This window comes from Mobula hypostoma, chromosome 5 (genome assembly GCF_963921235.1).
Source record: "Mobula hypostoma chromosome 5, sMobHyp1.1, whole genome shotgun sequence".
Classification (NCBI taxonomy): Eukaryota; Metazoa; Chordata; class Chondrichthyes; order Myliobatiformes; family Myliobatidae; genus Mobula; species Mobula hypostoma.
Genome location: NC_086101.1, coordinates 161,513,842 through 161,533,970, shown reverse-complemented (window position 1 = coordinate 161,533,970; position 20,129 = coordinate 161,513,842).

The window sequence follows — 20,129 nt, the reverse complement described above, 5'->3', positions numbered from 1 at the left end:
ATGTCAACAAAAAATTTAAAAGCCTGGTGAGATAAAAGTTCTGGTTTTCCCAAAGATATTAAATGAAGAGAAAATTTTCAAGAGACAGATATTTAGAGAGGAAATTCTTGAGCTTATGACGTGTAGTTGAAGAAAGGTTTCTGGTGCTACATCAAAGGATTCTGGATGCACACATAAGGCAAAAATTGGAGCAATGCAGAGTTCTTTGTAGGCTATTGACCTTTTCTAATTATTCACCAAACATGGGGATCACTGTCAAAGCCAGCATTAATTGTCAATTGCTAAATACTCTTGAGAAATTATGATAAACTTTTAAACTGTTTTAAGTTTTTCTGCTGAAGATGCTCTCATAGTGTTGTTAAGAGAATTACGGAATTGTAAACCTGTGAAGATGAAAGAACGGAAATACATTTTCAAATCAAATAATGTGTGCCTAGTGTGGGGTGGCTTTCCTTTGCACTTCATTCCTGTGCTCTTCTCAGGGTGAAGGGAGTGGTGCCGCAGAACCATCAGTGATTTTTTTTATTGTATCTTGCAGATGGTCTGCACTGAAACCTTAAATACTGGTGATGGTGGGAATGAAATTTTAAGATAGTGAGCATGGTGGCAATTAGGCAGGTTACTTTGACATGGATGATGCTGAATGTTATTTGAGACTAAAGTTTACCATCTACGAGATGTATTGAAATAATTTACTGAGGGTTCTTTGGCAGCACCTTCCTTGGTTAAACTAATCTAAATCTTTGTTTATGGCAGACTGTTTCAGCTATTTGGTACAATTAGAATTCTATTTTCTATGTTGCAGTTTCAAGTTTACCCTTCTAAATTGGGAGAAAGCTCCAAAGTTCTCTTCAAGAACAATACTGGTTCATAAGTTAAAAAAAGGAAATAAGGATTCAGCCAATCTCCATAACATAGGCTGAAGTGGGATAGAAGTGGCAACACTATGGCAAATGAACAAACTGCTGGTGATGATAATTTGAAATAAAAACTACAAAAACTTGAAATACTTGATAAATGGTGCACTCTTTGTGCAGTATGCAGAAATGTTACAGTTTCAGACCAATACACACACAAAATTCTGGAGGGATAGATGAAGAGTCTCAGCCCAAAACATCAATTGTTTATTCCCCTCTAAGAGATGCTGCCTGACTTCCTGAATCCCTCCAACATTTTGTACATGTTGTTCAAAATTTCCAGCAACTGCAGGAATCTCTTAAGTTTTAGTTCCCTATCGATGTTTGGTGGAAAAGTGCTAAATCAAGTGCATTTTATGTTGCAAATTAGAGGAGGTGGAGCGAACAAAGGAAATGACTGATAAGGTGAATACCAAAGTTTCATAGTTACATCTCTTAGAAAACACTTCCTGTCTCATCTTACTCTGCAAAACCAAGATCGTAAATATGCTCAAGCCATCTAGTGTTTCTTGAATGACAGTTCTCATCATATTCTGAGCTCTACCATTATTTCCATCCATCACACATGCAAGCTCGCTCCACTGTAAAAAAAAGTCTAACTCTCTCTTTCTCAAAGTGAGATAGAACTTCAATTCTGTTCAAGCTGTGTTTCAACAAAAAACCTTTCCTGTCCTTTCAGAATCAAATATCACTATTTTAACTGTTCACGAATCCCAATGTTCTTCTGTAAGTTTCTATCTCTTCACTTCTTGCTTTCTCCTACCAATGTCACCTTTTTGAGCAACAGGAATCTGCTGAGTCCATCGACAAGAAATTGTTTTTCAATATGTAATTGTATTTCAACAATTGCTGTTGAGGAACCCAGCAAATTCCCTTAAGATGATAAACACCAGAGATTCTGCAGTTGCTGGAACACCTAACAATGATACCTGAAAGTAACAGAAAGAGAAAATCCATGTCAAGAGTTCATTGAATATTTGTGAACTGGTCTCAGTGAGGTTACCAGCAGGCTATCAATCTTCGGAAAATACTGTAAGTGAAGCAAACATACTTTATAGTATGACCTTAATAGAGGTAAATAACTTGTGAGTAAATAGTATTTTCCATGATATAATTGCCTATAAGAGGCTTAAAATAGCAAATTCAGCCAGTCAACTTCTTAGATGATGCAGCTCTTTACCATCCATGTGAAGGGACTTAACTTGCCCTAATGTTTTTCTGATCTCTTTGAGAAGGCTCACTGCTCCAAGGTAAGGATGAAAGTTGTTTCTTCTCTAGATGAGTTATGTCAAAACTGAACTGAAAAATCTCAATCAAGCACAGGCGTTCACCCACCGATAACACAAACGCAAAAAAAAAAGAGGAGCAGCTGGCCATTTGGCCCCTCAATCCAGCCCCACCATTAATTATGATTATGGCTGATCTCTACTGGTTTCATCTTCTGTGCCTCTTCCCATAGTGTTCTAATGTCTCGAACTTTCAAATACTTACATATCTTGGCCTTAAGTGTATTTAATATAAAGACCCCACCACCCTTGGGCATAATATTCTGGAGTTACATCATACTCTGAGAGAAGCAGTTGAGGTGCTTAGATATTTATTAATAAACATGTTCCCCTGCGCTTGACTTTCCTACGTATGGAAACATCTCACCACACCCTGTTAAGCCTTCTCAGGATCTTATATTTTGAATAAGGCTATTCTGTTCTCCAACGATGTCCTATGGGGACATGCCTTATTCTGGTTGTTTAGTTTAGAAGATGCAGTTGCTTTGCCCCTTGGATAGACGTCTGGTGTCCAGTTTCAAATATCCTGGATATATAAAATAGCACATGGAAGGGACTCATTCTCTTCTTCCTTTGCTTAAGACATGACCATTTTTGAGTATTCAGCATTGTAGTGCCTTTAATTTGGGAAACATAAATTTTTATTGTATGTAAGTAAATGATTAAAATACCTTTTTACAGAGAGTGCTTTCGGTATCACTTGCTAGACCCACGAACCTGATTGAATGGTGCAGACGACTACAAATCCAAACTGTTTAACCTTTCTTGATAGCACTGCTCTCTCACCCTATAAATTAGTCTAGTAAATCTTATTTGGACTGCCTCCAATAATTCTCATTTTAGGTAGGAGACCAAAACTGTGTGCAGATACTTTCAAGTGTTCCTGGATTTTTTGAATGAAAGACTTTCTAACCAAGCACACCCAATCACACCCAATCACAAATTATGTGTGATCCTACACATTCACAGTATAAGATGTCTTTGGCCACAGTTTCAATCAGCAGCCTCTGTGGTTTCAGCAGCCTATTCTGCTGTTGGCAGTGTCAGCTGTGGCAACTCCTGCCCTTTGATTAGAGGTTAAACACCCAATTCTGCTGCAGACACTTCAAAATTAGATTTAGATTGGCCCTAAAGTAATCAGACTGATACTGTAATGTGGTGCTAAGGAAGTATTTGTCAGAACCTCCAGTTGAACTCTGTTTTTTTGTGTGTTTCCCCCTAGCTGTGAGTCTGTAGTTTTGTATTACCACGTGCTCCTGTCTCTGCTCCTGCCTCTGCTCCTGCTCTGCTCCAGCCCCTGTATTAATGAGTACACCATCTCTCATCTGTTTCTTATCATTACCTGTATCGCTGCCACCTGTCTCTCATTGTGCTCCACTCATCATCTGCCTCTCTGTTTATTGTTCAGTGTATTTCAGTCCTGTTTTTTCACTTGTTTGTTGCCAGATTGTGCCATTGAGTTTTCCTGAGCCTTTCCAGTATCTGAACTCTGTCCGTCTGCATATCGACTCTGCCTGTTTCCTGATTCTGGTTTTTGGATTTCTCTGGAATTTTTGATCTCCACCTGAACTTTAACGCCGACTTTGTTCCCCCTGGATTTGCTACTCAGTAAATATCACAGTGTGCACAGTACTTGGTCTGCGATTGGGTCCCTGCTTCAGCATCCTGACAGTGTTATACATTTGCAGATACTGCCTTTCTGATTAGATAATAAAGCTAGGTTAATTATTTTATTAAATTGCTTGACAAGGTTGATAGCCTGTTAATAATGCGTATCTTCATCACCCTAGGTGCAGTTTAGCAGGTTTATGATACCCCATCTATTCGATAAATAGACATACCTTCATGTCTCACACAATGGAGTACAATCCAGGCAAATGTGAAGTATACTTTGGGAGATGAACTAAAAAGACAGTACACTGTTAATGGCAGGACTTTTACACTGCTAATGGCAGATCTTTTACATGTTAATGGCAGATCTTTTACAGTGCTAATGATGTACAGAGGGATCTGTCCATTGCTCCATGAAAGTGGCTGTACAGGTTGGCAGGGTGGTAAAGTAAGTAGGCATATAACATGCTTACCTCTATTAGTTTAGGCAATGAGTTCAAGTGTCAGGAAGTTATGTTGCAGCTTTAAAAATCTATGGTTAGGCCACACCTGGAGTATGGCATTCAGTTTTGGTCACCACTTTATAGGAAGGATTTGGAGAGGGTGCAAAAGAGATTTACCAGGATGCTACCTGTATAAGAGGGCATGTGCTATAAAGAGAGGTTGGACAAACTAGTGTTGTTTTCTGTGGAGCAGCAGAGACAGAGTTGAGACTAAGTTGAAGTCTATAAGATTGTGAGAAGCATAGATAGACAGCCAATATGTTCTCCCAAGGTTGAAATGTATGATGCTAGAGTGCATGCGTTTAAGGTGAGAGGGATATTCAGGGGGAAAAGTAGAGTGGTGGGTCACTGAAATGCACTGCCAGGGGTGGTGATGGAGACAAATACAGTAAGAAATAGTTAAGAGACTGCTGGATAGGCAAATGAATGTGTAGAGAATGGAGAGATATGGACATTGTGTAGATAGAAGGGATCAATTTAGATAGGTTTTAATTATTAACTTAATTAGTTTGGCACATGAGCCAAAGGTCCATTCCTGTTCCATGTTCTATTCCTCAAATAGAAATTTATTGAAATTCATTGAAAGTGGCATCACAGATATATAGGACCATAAGAAAGCTTTTGGCACATTGGCCTTCATAAATCAAAATAGTGAGCACAGGGGATGGGATGTTATGTTGGAGTTGTTTAAATTATCAGTGATGTTTAATTTGGAGTATTGTGTGCAATTTTGGTCACCTTCCTACAGGAAAGATGTAAATCAGGTTGAAAGAGTACAAAGAAAATTTACAAGGGTGTTGCCGGGTGTGAAGGACCTGAGTAACAAAGAAATATTGAATAGATTAGGACTTTATTCCTTGAAACTTAGAAGATTGTGAGGAGATTTAATAGAGGTATACAAAATTATGAGAGGTATAGATACGGAAAATGCAAGCAGGCTTTTTCCACTGAGGTTGGGTGGGACTACAACCAAAGGCCATGGGTTAAGGGTGAAAGGTGAAAATTTTAAAGGGAACATGAGGGGAAATGTTTTCACTCAAAGGGCTGTGAGAGTGTAGAACAAGCTGCCAGCACAAGTGGTACATGCAAACTCGATTTCAACATTTAAGAGAAGTTTGGATAGGTACATGGATGGTAGAGGTAGGGGTATTGAGGGTATGACCCAATGGCTCTAATCTGGCACTATACAACATCAGTGTTGCAGGCTAACCCCAAGATAAAATTTCTATGGAGATATACAGTTCATATTAAATAGAAAAACCAGATGTGCAAATCTTATATGAAATCTTGAAAATATGCATGAGAACATAGCATTAGGGAAAGGAGACTGCTGGGACTTTGAGATCTTTGTATCTTCTTTAGTGACAGACAATGTCCCGGTGGACAAGAGGATAGCTCATATTGCCCTTTGTTTAGGAGGAACAAAAAGGACAAACCAGGAAATTACATCAATGGTAGGGAACTATTTTGAGAAATTTCTTAGGAATGGGACTTGCATGCATCTGGCAAATCTTGAACTCATTAGGGATAGTCACCATTGGCTTTGTGTGAGGGATGTAATGGCAGACAAATTCAACTGAAATTTTTGAGTAAGTGTTGAAGATTGATGAGGGTAGGGCTGTGGATGTTGTCTACATGGACTTCAGTAAAACATTCAACAAAGTCACTCAGGGTAGCCTGACCCAGGAAATTAAGGCACGTGGGATCCATGGAGACTTGGTAGACTGGATTCTAAACTGGCATAACCATAGAAGAAAGAGGACAGTGGTAAACACAAGGGATTCGGAAGGTGCAGGAAATACAAAGTAATACATACAAAATGCTGGAGGAACTCAGCAAGTCAGGCAGCATCTATGGGAATGAATAAACAAGCAAAGTTTTGGGCCAAGATCCTTCTTCAGGACTAGAAAGGAGAGGGGAGGATACCAAAATAATAAGATTAGGGTGGGGAGGGGGGAATGAGGACAAGCTTAAAGCTGATAAATCAGGTTAGATGGGTGGAAGAAGAAGCTGGGAGGTGACAGGTGGAAAAGGTAAAGGGCTGGAAAAGAAGGAATCTGATAGGAGAGAAGAGTGGGACATGGGAGAAACGGAAGGAGGAGGGGTATGGGGGGGGCACCTCATCTTGAATGCCGAGCCGACTGAACCTTCTTGACTAACCTTCCATGCAGGACCTTGTCAAATGCCTTGTTAAAGTCCACATAGACAACACCCACTGTCTTGCTTTCATCCACTTCCACTGCTAGAGTACTGGTAATTTCTGCACTTAACTCCCAAAGGGTCCCAAGAGAACATCTTGTCAGTCCCTGGGCATTTATCCACTCCGATTTTCCTGGATAGCAAACACCTCCTCCTCTGTAATCTGCACAGGATCCATGAAGTTGGTGCTGCTTTGCCTCACTTCTATAGACTCTGCATCCATCTCCTGAGTAAATACAGATGCAAAAAATTCATTTAAGATCTCCCCCATCAAGTATAGCACCTTCTGTTGTTGAGAATTGTCAAAGGCCTTCTGAAAATCTAAGTAAAAAACATCCATTGACTCTCCTTTGTCTACCTTGCTTGTTACTTCTTCAAAGAATTTCAACATATCTGTCAGGCAAGATTTCCCCTTAAGGAAACCATGTTGACTTCAACCTATTTTATCATTTGCTTCCAAGTACTGTACACCAAAACCTCATCTTTAATAATGGTCTCCAGCATCTTCCCAACCACTGAAATCAAGCTGATTGACCTGTAATTGACTTTCTTCTGTTTCCCTGCATTCTTAGTGACTTCTGCAATTTTCTAGTCCTCTGGAACTGAATCTAACGATTCTTGTAAGATAATTAGCCTGTCTCTGAATGTGGACAAAATAAAAGAGATGGTTGTTGACTTCAGGAGAGCATGGAGTGACCACTCTCCGCTGAACACTGACAGCTCCTCCATTGAGATCATTAAGAGCACCAAATTTCTTGGTGTTCACCTGGTGGAGAATTTCACCTGGTCCCTCAACACCAGCTCCATAGCCAAGAAAGCACAGCAGCGTCACTACTTTCTGAGAGAAGTCCATCTCCCACCCCCCATCCTCACCACATTCTACAGAGGTTGTATTGAGAGCATCCTGAGCAGCTGCATCACTGCCTGGTTCGGGAATTGTACCGTCTCAGATCACAAGACCCTGCAGCAGATAGTGAGGTCAGCTGAGAAGATCATCGGGGTCTCTCTTCCCGCCATTACAGACATTTACACCACACACTGCACCCGTAAAGCCAACAGCATTGTGAAGGACCCCACACATCCCTCATAAAAACTCTTCTCCTTCCTGTCATCTGGCAAAAGGTACTGAAGCATTCGGGCTCTCACAACCAGACTGTGCAACAGTTTCTTCCCCCAAGCCATCAGACTCCTTAATGCCCAGAGTCTAGACTGGTATCTACATCAATTATTATTATATTATAATTTGTCCTCTACTGTGCCTATTGTCTTGTTTATTATTTATTGTAATGCCCTGCACTGTTTTGTGCACTTTATGTGGTCCAACACTTAGTCTAGTGTAGTTTTGTGTTGTTTCATGTAGCACCATGGTCCTGGAGGAACGTTGTTTCATTTTTACCGTGTACTGTACCAGCAGTTTATGGTCGAAATGACAATAAAAAAAAAGCGACTTAATTCCTCAATAAGCTTTTCAGCTACTTCAGAATGCTGGGGTGCAATCCATCTGGTCCAGGTGACCTATCTACCTTTAAACCTTTCAGCTTCCCAAACACCTTCTTTATATTTATGGTTATGGTTATGGTTATGGTTACAGATCTTGCAACCCATCTGGGTCTTAGGGGTGTTGTACAGATGAGCGCTGCATCAGTTGCTTCCATCTCTCACAGTTGTGGGCAAGTGTCTGGGTTGTGGCAAAGCTCTCTCCAGTCCATTCTGCAATGTTGTCCGTCCATTTCTTCCAATGCCTACTCCTTTTTCTTTTCCCCTGCACCATTCCTTGAAGAATGGTCTCCACTTGATCTTGTTATGTAGCCATACCATCTCAGTTTCCACTTCTTTATTGTGGACAGTAGATCTTTGCTGTGTCTCATGTGCTGGGTAATGGCTCTTCATCATTTGAGAGATGGTCTGAATAGGAGATGCCAAGGCGCCTGCTGAAGCATCTCATTTCTACTGCCTCGATCTTCTTTTGCAGTTCTGCCTGTCAAAGTTCATGATTCACACGCATACCAGAAGATGGAGAGCACAAATGCATACAGGAGTTTCAACCTGGATGTGACAGCGATGTCATTTTCTCTCCAGATTGGTTTTAGTTTAGCCAGCATTGCTGTTGCTTGGACTGTCCTTGCAAGGGCTTCAGGCTTTGATCCTTCTTGGCTGATGATGGCACCAAGATAGTTGAACCATTCGACAGTGTCTAGTTCTTGTTCACTGATTGATTTCTGTTGTGATTGGCTCTTTACTACTTCTCATCAGCTTGGTTTTCTCTGTGCTGATCTCCATGCCATATTGTCCAAATGGTTCACAAGACAGTCCAATTCATTCTCACTTCCTGCCAGTCCATCAATGTCATCTACAAGCCTGAGGATGGTTGTGAACAGAAGAGATCCTGGAAATATGTGACACTAGAAGAGACATGAAGAGAACTAAGAACACAACAACAGGATCTGTAGCATACGGAGATCAGAAACATGATCAAGACCAAGGAAGACTGGATTGAGAGACAGTGTACAGAGATAGAGGATAGACTGAATAAGAACCACAGCAGGCGAGCATTTCAAATTATGAAGGACCTCACTAAACAGAGACAGTCATGAGTCAGCACCATCCAAAACAAAGAAGGAAACTGTCTCATAGAAGATGAAGACATTCTCAACAGATGGACTGAGTATTGCTCAGATCTTTACAACCATCAGACCCAAGGAGACCCCAACGTACTCGCAAGCCAGGACTCATCAAACGACAGTGACTTTCTAATTCGGCAGGAAAAAGTAGAAGCAGCCATATAATCACTGAAAAATGGGAAATCTGCAAGAATAGACAACATCCTGGCTGAGCTGATAAAATATGGAAGAGAGACAGTGATAGACATCCTTACCAACATCTGCAACAAAATCTGGCAGACCGGGGAATGGCCAACACCATGGACAAAGTCACTCATCATAACTCTCCCCAAGAAAGGCAACTTCCAGCAGTAACAGAATTATAGAACCATATGTATGCGGGATGGTTTTTTGAGCCAACATGTCGAGGAACCAACTAGAGAGCAGGCTATTCTGGACTAGGTTTTGAGCAATGAGGAAGGGTTAATTAGCGATCTTGTCGTGAGAGGCCCCTTGGGTAAGAGTGACCATAATATGGTCGACTTCTTCATTAAGATGGAGAGTGACATAGTTAATTCAGAAACAAAGGTTCTGAACTTAAAGAAGGGGAACTTTGAAGGTATGAGACGTGAATTAGCTAAGATAGACTGGCAAATGACACTTAAAGGATTGACGGTGGATATGCAATGGCAAGCATTTATAGGTTGCATGGATGAACTACAACAATTGTTCATCCCAGTTTGGCAAAAGAATAAATCAAGGAAGGTAGTGCACCCGTGGCTGACAAGAGAAATTAGGGATAGTATCAATTCCAAAGAAGTAGCATACAAATTAGCCAGAGAAAGTGGCTCACCTGAGGACTGGGAGAAATTCAGAGTTCAGCAGAGGAGGACAAAGGGCTTAATTAGGAAGGGGAAAAAAGATTATGAGAGAAAACTGGCAGAGAACATAAAAACGGACTGTAAAAGCTTTTATAGATATGTAAAAAGGAAAAGACTGGTAAAGACAAATGTAGGTCCCCTGCAGACAGAAACAGGTGAATTGATTATGGGGAGCAAGGACATGGCAGACCAATTGAATAATTACTTTGGTTCTGTCTTCACTAAGGAGGACATAAATAATCTTCCAGAAATAGTAAGGGACAGAGGGTCCAGTGAGATGGAGGAACTGAGTGAAATACATGTTAGTAGGGAAGTGGTGTTAGGTAAATTGAAGGGATTGAAGGCAGATAAATCCCCAGGGCTAGATGGTCTGCATCCTAGAGTGCTTAAGGAAGTAGCCCAAGAAATAGTGGATGCATTAGTGATAATTTTTCAAAACTCGTTAGATTCTGGACTAGTTCCTGAGGATTGGAGGGTGGCTAATGTAACCCCAATTTTTAAAAAAGGAGGGTGAGAGAAACCTGGGAATTATAGACCGGTTAGCCTAACGTCGGTGGTGGGGAAACTGCTGGAGTCAGTTATCAAGGATGTGATAACAGCACATTTGGAAAGCGCAGAAATGATCGGACAAAGTCAGCATGGATTTGTGAAAGGAAAATCATGTCTGACGAATCTCATAGAATTTTTTGAGGATGTAACTAGTAGAGTGGATAGGGGAGAACCAGTGGATGTGGTATATTTGGATTTTCAAAAGGCTTTTGACAAGGTCCCACATAGGAGATTAGTGTGCAAACTTAAAGCACACGGTATTGTGGGTAAGGTATTGGTGTGGGTGGAGAATTGGTTAGCAGACAGGAAGCAAAGAGTGGGAATAAACGGGACCTTTTCAGAATGGCAGGCGGTGACTAGTGGGGTACCGCAAGGCTCAGTGCTGGGACCCCAGTTGTTTACAATATATATTAATGACTTGGATGAGGGAATTAAATGCAGCATCTCCAAGTTTGCGGATGACACGAAGCTTGGCGGCAGTGTTAGCAGTGAGGAGGATGCTAAGAGGATGCAGGGTGACTTGGATAGGTTGGGTGAGTGGGCAAATTCATGGCAGATGCAATTTAATGTGGATAAATGTGAAGTTATCCACTTTGGTGGCAAAAATAGGAAAACAGATTATTATCTGAATGGTGGCCGATTAGGAAAAGGGGAGGTGCAACGAGACCTGGGTGTCATTATACACCAGTCATTGAAAGTGGGCATGCAGGTACAGCAGGCGGTGAAAAAGGCAAATGGTATGCTGGCATTTATAGCGAGAGGATTCGAGTGCAGGAGCAGGGAGGTACTACTGCAGTTGTACAAGGCCTTGGTGAGACCACACCTGGAGTATTGTGTGCAGTTTTGGTCCCCTAATCTGAGGAAAGACATCTTTGCCATAGAGGGAGACAAAGAAGGTTCACTAGATTGATTCCTGGGATGGCAGGACTTTCATATGAAGAAAGACTGGATGAACTGGGCTTGTACTCGTTGGAATTTAGAAGATTGAGGGGGGATCTGATTGAAACGTATAAGATCCTAAAGGGATTGGACAGGCTAGACGCAGGAAGATTGTTCCCGATGTTGGGGAAGTCCAGAACGAGGGGTCACAGTTTGAGGATAGAGGGGAAGCCTTTTAGGACCGAGATTAGGAAAAACTTCTTCACACAGAGAGTGGTGAATCTGTGGAATTCTCTGCCACAGCAAACTGTTAAGGCCAGTTCATTGGCTATGTTTAAGAGGGAGTTAGATATGGCCCTTGTGGCTACAGGGGTCAGGGGGTATGGAGGGAAGGCTGGGGCGGGGTTCTGAGTTGGATGATCAGCCATGATCATAATAAATGGCGGTGCAGGCTCGAAGGGCCGAATGGCCTACTCCTGCACCTATTTTTTATGTTTCTATAAGTTATAAGAACCATATAGGACGGGCAGACTATTATTTAGATGGGGAGAGAATTCAAAATGCAGAGATGCAAAGGGACTTGGGAGTCCTTGTGCAAGATACCCTAAAGGTTAACCTCCAGATTGAGTCGGTTGTGAAGAAGGCAAATGCAATTTTGGCATTCATTTCTAGAGGTATAGAATATAAGAGAAGGGATGTGATGTTGAGGCTGTATAAGGCACTCGGGAGACAACACTTGGAGTACTGTGTGCAGTTTTGGGCTTCTTATTTTAGAAAGGATATACTGACATTGGAGAGGGTTCAGAGAAGATTCATGAGAATGATTCCAGGAATGAAAGGGCTACCATATGAAGAATGTCTGGCAGCTCTTGGGCTAAATTCCCTGGAGTTCAGGACAAGAGGGCACGACTTCAGGATTGAAAGACATCCTTTTAGAACATTCACGCTGTTCAGCATTTTCTTGGAGCAAATAGTGACAGATGCCTTGGAAGACCATATCGGCACAGTCAGTACCAGAGGACAGATCATAACCAACCTCTCCATAGTAATAGCAACTAAACTCACTTCTGCCCCCTGACATTCTCGAACTTCTGGCATACTGCTTGTGCCTTTCACAGTGAAGACTGACGCAAAAATACTTATTAAGTTCATCCGCCATTTTTTCCTTCATTATTACCTCTCTAGCGGGTTTGATATCCACTCTTGCCTCTCTTTTACTCTTTACAGACCTGAAAAAAACTTTTTGTATCCTCTTATACATTATTAGCTAGCTTACATTCATATTTCATCTTTTCTCTTCTTATGGATTTTTAATTGCCATCTTTTGGTTTTTAAAAGTTTCCCAGTCCTCAGACTTCCCGCCATTTTTTGCTATATTATATACCTTCTGTTTTGCTTTTCAACTGCCTTTGACTTCCCTTGTCAGTCACAGTTACATAATTCTCCCTTTAGAATACTTTTTTGTGATGTATCTATCATGTACCTTCTGAATTGCTCCCAGAAACTCCAGCCATTGTTGTTCTTCATCATCCCTGCTAGTGACCCCTTCCAATCAAACTTTGGCTAGCTCCTCTCTCATGCCTCTGTAATCCCCGTTACTCCACCGTAATACTGATACATCTGACTTTATCTTCTCCCTCTAAAGGTCTCTAATCAAATCTGATTCATTGCATAACAGCCAGTCCAGAATTGCCTTTTCCCTAGTGGGCTGAACCACAAGCTGCTTCAAGGAGCCGTCTTGTAGGCATTCTACAGGTTCCATCACTTGGGACACAGCACCAACCTGATTTTCCCAACTTAACTGCATATTAAAATTCCCCATGGCTATCGTAACATCGCCCTTTTGACATGCCCTTCTATCTCCCGTTGTAATTTGTAGCCCATATACCATCTACTGTTCGGAGGCCTGTATATAACTCCCATCAAGGCCTTTTTACCCTTGCAATTTCTTAACACTACCTGCAAAAATTCTTCATCTTCTGATCCAATGTCACCTTTTTCTAAGGCTTTGATTTCATTTTTACCAACAGTCACCCCATCCCCTCTGCCTACCTGCCTGTCTAGTTGATACAATGTGTATCCTTGAATGTTATACTCCCAGCTATGATCTTCTTTCAGCCATGATTCATAACATCACAGCTGCCAATCTCTATCTGCGCTACAAGATCATCTACCTTATTCTGTATACGGCATGCATTCAAATATAACACCTTCAGTCCTGTATTCATCACCCTTTTCCATTTTGCCCCCTTGTTACACTTCAACCTGTCCCACTGACTGCAATTTTGCCCTATCATCTGCCTGTCCTTCCACACAATATCACTACACTGCATCCACTTGTATATCCATTCCCTTGGATGCTTTGGAGAGGGTGCAAAAGAGTTGGCCAGGTTGTTGCCGGGATTAGAGGTTGGACAAACTTAGATTGTTTTCTCTGGATCATTGGAGGTTGAAGGACAACTTATCGAAGCATGCCTAATTACAGTAGATAGAGTCTTTTTTCCCCCCAGATTTGAAATGTTAAACACTGGAGGGCATAGATTTAGGCTGAGTACAGGAAATTTTAAAAGAGACTTATACGATTTTTTTACACAGCGATTGGTAGGTGGTGGAATCAGATGTGATAACAACATGTAGTCAGCATTTAGACGTTCAAATGAACAGACTGGAGATGCAGAGGTATGCAGATACTATGTGCAGACAGTTAAGGTTGGTTTAAATTGGCATCATGGTTGGCACAGACATCATGGGTGAAGGGCCTGATTCTGTGTTGTACTGTTCTATGCTTTGTGTTCTAATCAGCAGAAGCAAAAAGTGCTGACATGTAGACAATTGTTTAAAAAATAGACAAGTTCATAAAAGCAGGTACTACTCAAAACCTCTGCTGCTTACTATTTTGAACTTGATCTTTTTTAACCTTTCCTCTCGTTGTAAAGTAATGGTGGACAGTTGAATGTGCCTGTATGAACCTGGTTACAGTGTCACTTCCTGTCACATTCAAGACATTAATGAAAGTAGTGCAGTGAATTATGGTTAATTGGGTCATCGGTTAATCGGGCCAGCCATTTATTCGGGACAACTCTTAAAGAGCAAATTGGAAATAGCCAGGACTCCCTTCATTTATTTGGACAATGCTGCTTAACTGGGGCAGGAGAAGCTCAGTTACATATGCTTGTGCGGCCATTGGACACTACACCATGCTTAGAGCAAATAATTGCATCAGTTGCGTATACTTGTGAAGTGTTATCCATTCGGTCTGATGGACACTGATTCAAAAAGCAATGGTTTTTGATAATTTTGGATTTTTAAAATTTTGACTTAAAAATTTTTTGGAGACCTTGACCAGGATAAGATTTGACACTAGCTAAAAATTGCCTAACTGGACCAAACTAAAAACCATCTGCCTAACACCATTCATTGTCAGGTGCAGAAATAACTGCGTACCAAAATCTACAATTAAACACTTGATGCATCAGCAAGATAAACTGCAAGAAGAATGGGCATTATATGAGGGACAACAGGGAACATCCCAAAAACAAAAGTGTGAAGGTAAGAATCCAAATATTGAAGAAGCCCTTAATTAGTCGTTTTCCATTGTAACTGGACGAGGCGCATGTCAATGGACCAATGTTAAGAAACAAGTTCGAGGAGCTGGCTAGGAAGCTGGGTGATGAAGATTTTGAAGCAATGTTGTCTCAATGAAAATGTAGGCACTACATTAAATACAAGAAAGCACATGATGAGAAAGTTAGTGCTTTTTTAAAAGCGTGTCGTACCAGATTTTCAGCCATTCTTGTCTGGCGCGTCGTGTCAGGATTAACCGGGTCACGTTATGACGTTCCTCACTCGACCTTTGTATTTAACGTCAGGAACGTTCATAACCTTTGCTCCGGAGTCCGGCGCTGATCTCACTGCGCCACCAGCCAGCCTAAGTTAGTGCTGAAACTGGGCAAAAACATGGAAACCTGCAAAACTCCAGAACTTCCTTCAAGAATTTTGTGCAGACATTAACTACAATGCCGATGAAGCAGGCCTTTCTTATTGTGCCATGTGGGGTGGTTTCCTTTGCTACAAACATTCACCACTATCCGTTTCAAAGAAAGCAATGGTCACATAAATGTGTTATGTTGTTCAAATATGCAGATAAAAAGAAACGGTTGGTTATTTGGAAAAGTGTTAAACCTTGATGCTTTAAGGGGCTAAGAATGGTTAGTTTACCAATTGAGTACTATGCCAGTGTACACTTGATGGATTCCTCCAGTGGTAGCCATTACAAACTACTAGACAGTTTTATAGTACTGTAGTAACATTGGTAATGTTCTAATTTATTTTGTATTTCATTTAAGTATGTAATTTGTTACTCAGTAGTTTGTCTTTTTTATACCTTTTTAACTATTTCCATAACATTCATATAATTTGGGCAACTATTTAATTGGGCCAAGTCATACTGGTCCCAATGTGTCCCAATTAACCAGAATCCACTGTATTTAAAATCATCCATTATACTTTTAGTTTTATCAAATGTTGCCGTATTTATAACAAACCTGATCTGCTTAGCAAACCACTTCACAAAAATGTAACAAAATTGAAATTAAGGAAAATCCCAAGGCATCCTATATATACATGAAGAACAGGAGGATGACTAGACTGAGGGGATGACTAATCAGGGATAAAAGAGGAAACGTGTGCCTGGAGTTGGAGGAGGTAGGGGAGGTCCTCGATGGATATGTATCAGTATTCACCAGTACGAGGGACCATAGTGAGTGTGAGGTTGGTGCAGAACAGGCTAACATGCTAGAACATGTTGACGTTAAGAAAGAGGAAGTGTTAGAACATTTGAACAACATTAGGAGAGATAATTTCTTGGGCCCAATGGAATGTTCCCACGAAGTGAGAAAGTGCCATTAGTGATGAACTTTGCATCCTCACTGACTACAGGAGTGTACCAGAAAATTGGAAGGTGGCAAATGTTATTTAAGGAAGCTAATTATGGTAATCCTGCCAATTCCATCTTTCACATGTCCAGTTCTGAACTCTTCTCTTTCTTGATCTCTCTGTCCCAATATCGGAAGACAAGCTGGTCTGAAACAAGCCCACAGACCTCCACAGCTATCTTGACTATGCATCCTCTCCTCCTGCTTCCTGTAAGGTCTCTATTCTATTTTCCCAGATTCTTCATCTTTATTACATTGACCTGATGATTGGACATTCCACACAGGTGCCATTGAAATGTTTTTTTTTCTATTCTGAAACAAGACTCCTTCACCATAGTGAACAGAACCTTTGATCATATTCATCTATTCCCCGCACCTCTACTCTAACATGCTCTCCTCTGGAACAGGACAAGGAAAGAGTTCCCTAGGCCTCATCTTCCATCTCACCAGCCCCTGCACTCACCCAAGCTTCCTTCACAATCATCTTTTGTAAGTTGTGTCATCTCCAACAAGGACTCTGAATATTCTCCCTGTCAGGAGTATGCATGTTTGTTTTGTGACTGTAGCTTTACCTGTGAGAGAATCAAGAACTATAGATCACAATTTAAAAATAAGGATGTATCTACTTAAGAAAAAGGTGGGATGATTTTTTCTAATCTTCAGAAGGTTATGATCTGTCAATTCTGATGGCAGAAGCTACCAGAAAAGGTTTGGCAGAGAGATTATGCAAAGATGGAAAATATTTGACTCGATGCATAGATAATCAGCATTATCTATCTCACTGCAATCCTGCTGGTATTATCTGTACCCACACCAATAGCTTCCTTATCAGCTTAACTTGAGATGATGTTCCAAATGGCCTCATATTTATATATTTGTAAGGTTTCCTCTATGCATCTTCATTCAAGGCAATAGATATCCATTTACCATTGACATTTATTGTAATGTGGCAAAGAATTTCCTTGGGAATCAGAACAACCAATTTGGCAGAAGACAGACAGATTCTCGTATCAACAGGCTTCAGGCCAATCATGAACCAAGGTTATGGCATCCGAATATGAAAAATTACTGAGATTCAAGGATATCCACTTTGTGATTCAAGGTTTCCACATTGTGACTCCTTCCCCACCCCACCCCCCACCGTTTTTTGTGCAGAGATGCGTCATAACGATTTGAAGTATTTTATCAGGCATTGTCCATTGGTACATGGTAAATTACTGGAATAAAGGTCTAAGTCTCTGGTTTTATTATTGCCAGACAAGAGTTCAGGTCTGGACAACTGAAATTCAGTTAATTAAATAATATGGAATAAAAAAGAACATCAATGATGATGTTTGTGGAACTAATGGACTGTCATCCGTTAACTATCAAATGCCATCTGATTCATCAAGGTCCTTCATACTATATATGGCTGCAGATCCACACCAATGTGGTTTCACACTTAACTCTTGAATGGCCAAGCATGCTCTTTAAGAGTAATCAGGAACTAGTAACAAACGTTGGATGATTCCAACATCCCGTGAAAGCAAAAGGTGAATGGGTGATGACAGCTGCCTGGGTTTGGCCTTCCCTGCAGACCAAGAGCAGAAATCCATTGTAGCATTGATGGGAGAACTCCAAGACCATAGGCAATTGCTGCTGGGAATGGTACATTGTCCAAGTATGAGAGGTCCTGCAAAGGAGCTTGAGAATTTTACAATCTGGAAGATGTTATCAGCAAGCACTGTGACTCGAATATGGGTAATATCTGGTCAGGCATGAGAAACGTGCTCGAAGAAGTGTTTCTAAGGAATGGCTGCCAAAGAAATGCCCACTAACATCAAAAGCTTTTATTTATACTAACAATGATTGCTCATGCAGTACATTTTAAGGGGAGATGTGACAACAAGAGGTCATTGCTAAAGTACAGAACATCTGCAGCTATCAAAGGGAGGTGGGCCATCAGATTAGCATTTCAGCTGTGGTTCAATTGGTCTCACTAGTAATACCTACTAGTAATTAGAGATCACTAGTGAACTCTAAATATCTGATCAAAAGGTTTAATGCTGACACTTTAAAGCAGTGCGGACAAAGCAGTATAAAGATCAGAAAAGACAAACCGTGATCTCATATGCTCCTTTATACTCTGGCTCTATTTAGAAGGAGACCTTTGAGCTCATCACCTCCATTTGGTTCCCTTTTTACTTCCCTATCTCCCATGGTCCACTGTCATCTCCTATCAGATTCCTTCCTCTTCAGCTCTTTACATCTTCCACCCATTCCTTCCCAACTTCTTACTTCATAGCCCCTTCCCTATCCACCCAACTTCCTTTCACCTGCTTTTACCTATCACACCTTCCCCTCCCCCCAGCTTTTAAAAAATGTTGGCTTTTTTCCTCATTCTTTCCAGTCCTGCTGGAGGTTCTTGGTTCTGTTTATTCCTCTCCATAGATGCTGCCCAACCTGCTGAGATTCTCCAGCATTTTGCATGTGTTTACCTTATAAGTTTTTGCTCACATTTGAACAAACATTTGGTCCTCAATCAATCTTTCCAAACAAGATCATCAACGTGTAGCTGGATCCAGTGGGGATCCATGTTTCTGACATTAGAGCAGGTTGGGACATGGAAGGCACAATATAAATGCAAGTCTTCTTTTATTGGCTTGGTAAGGATTAAAATAGCCTTTCATCCAAAAAGTGTAACATGAGCACAAATATCCTCGGGGCTAGGTTAATATGAAGGTTTCAGAAGGGTTGATTTTATTTATAGCCTAAAAAATCATATTTATGTTTCTGAAAAGCTTTTCAACAGCAATGTCAACATTGGAAAATCAAATTCACTACCATTCTGAATTATTTCTTGTTAATATTGAATAATAATAAATAATGTTGAATAAATATAATAATGTTGCATTTACTGCACTGTTATATATGTGAAATAGCTTATTCTCTTCCGTAAAAGGTTCTTTCACCTGCTCAGGAACATGCTGCCCTATTTTTTGAATTACAATTCTCTGGAATGTCATCAAGTTGAAAAGCATAGTTTTGATTCTAATGTAACTTTAGTAGATATAATTATTTATCAGCATTTATTGAGTGGAGTTCTTGAATTCTGGGAAATCATGTAACATGATTTCACTGCTTTGTCAGTTACCTGTTCATATTACCAAACGCTCTCAGTGCTCTTGCTACCAGAGCAGCAAAGCATAACGAAATAATGGCATTATATTACTGTTACAGTAATTTTTGGGTTTAGGACTTATACATTTAACAGTTGACTTTGGCTACCAGTCTTCAGATCTGAATATGTATTCTGGATTTAATTTGGAGAGCAGCTCTGAACAATGGGTTCCTAAAAATGTCATGGTCCGGCCTGTGAAGTCCGCATTCCAGTTCACGGTCCAGTCCACGTTCCTATTCCAGGTTTTCCGGTTTTCCCCAGTTTCTGTTGAGGCAGCTGATTCTCATTTGAGCTGACTTCATAAATAGCTTCAGGATTCAGCCTCTGGCAGCTGGACTGTTTCCTTCCCTTCCCTCCCTTCTGTATCCCTGACAGTTCCCATGGCAAGTTCCCTCGGCAGTTACCAGGGCAAGTTCCCACAGCAAGTTCCCTTGGCGGCTACCACGGCAAGTTCCCTCGGCAGCCACTCTGGCCCTGCGTCCTAAAAAGGGTCCGGCCCTGCGTCCTGAAAAGCATCCTGGCCCTGTGTCCTAGAAGGGCTCCGGTGGCTCCAAGCCCCAAGAAGGAGTCCCGGCTCTGAGCCCCGCCAAGTACCCAAGAGCCAAGCCAA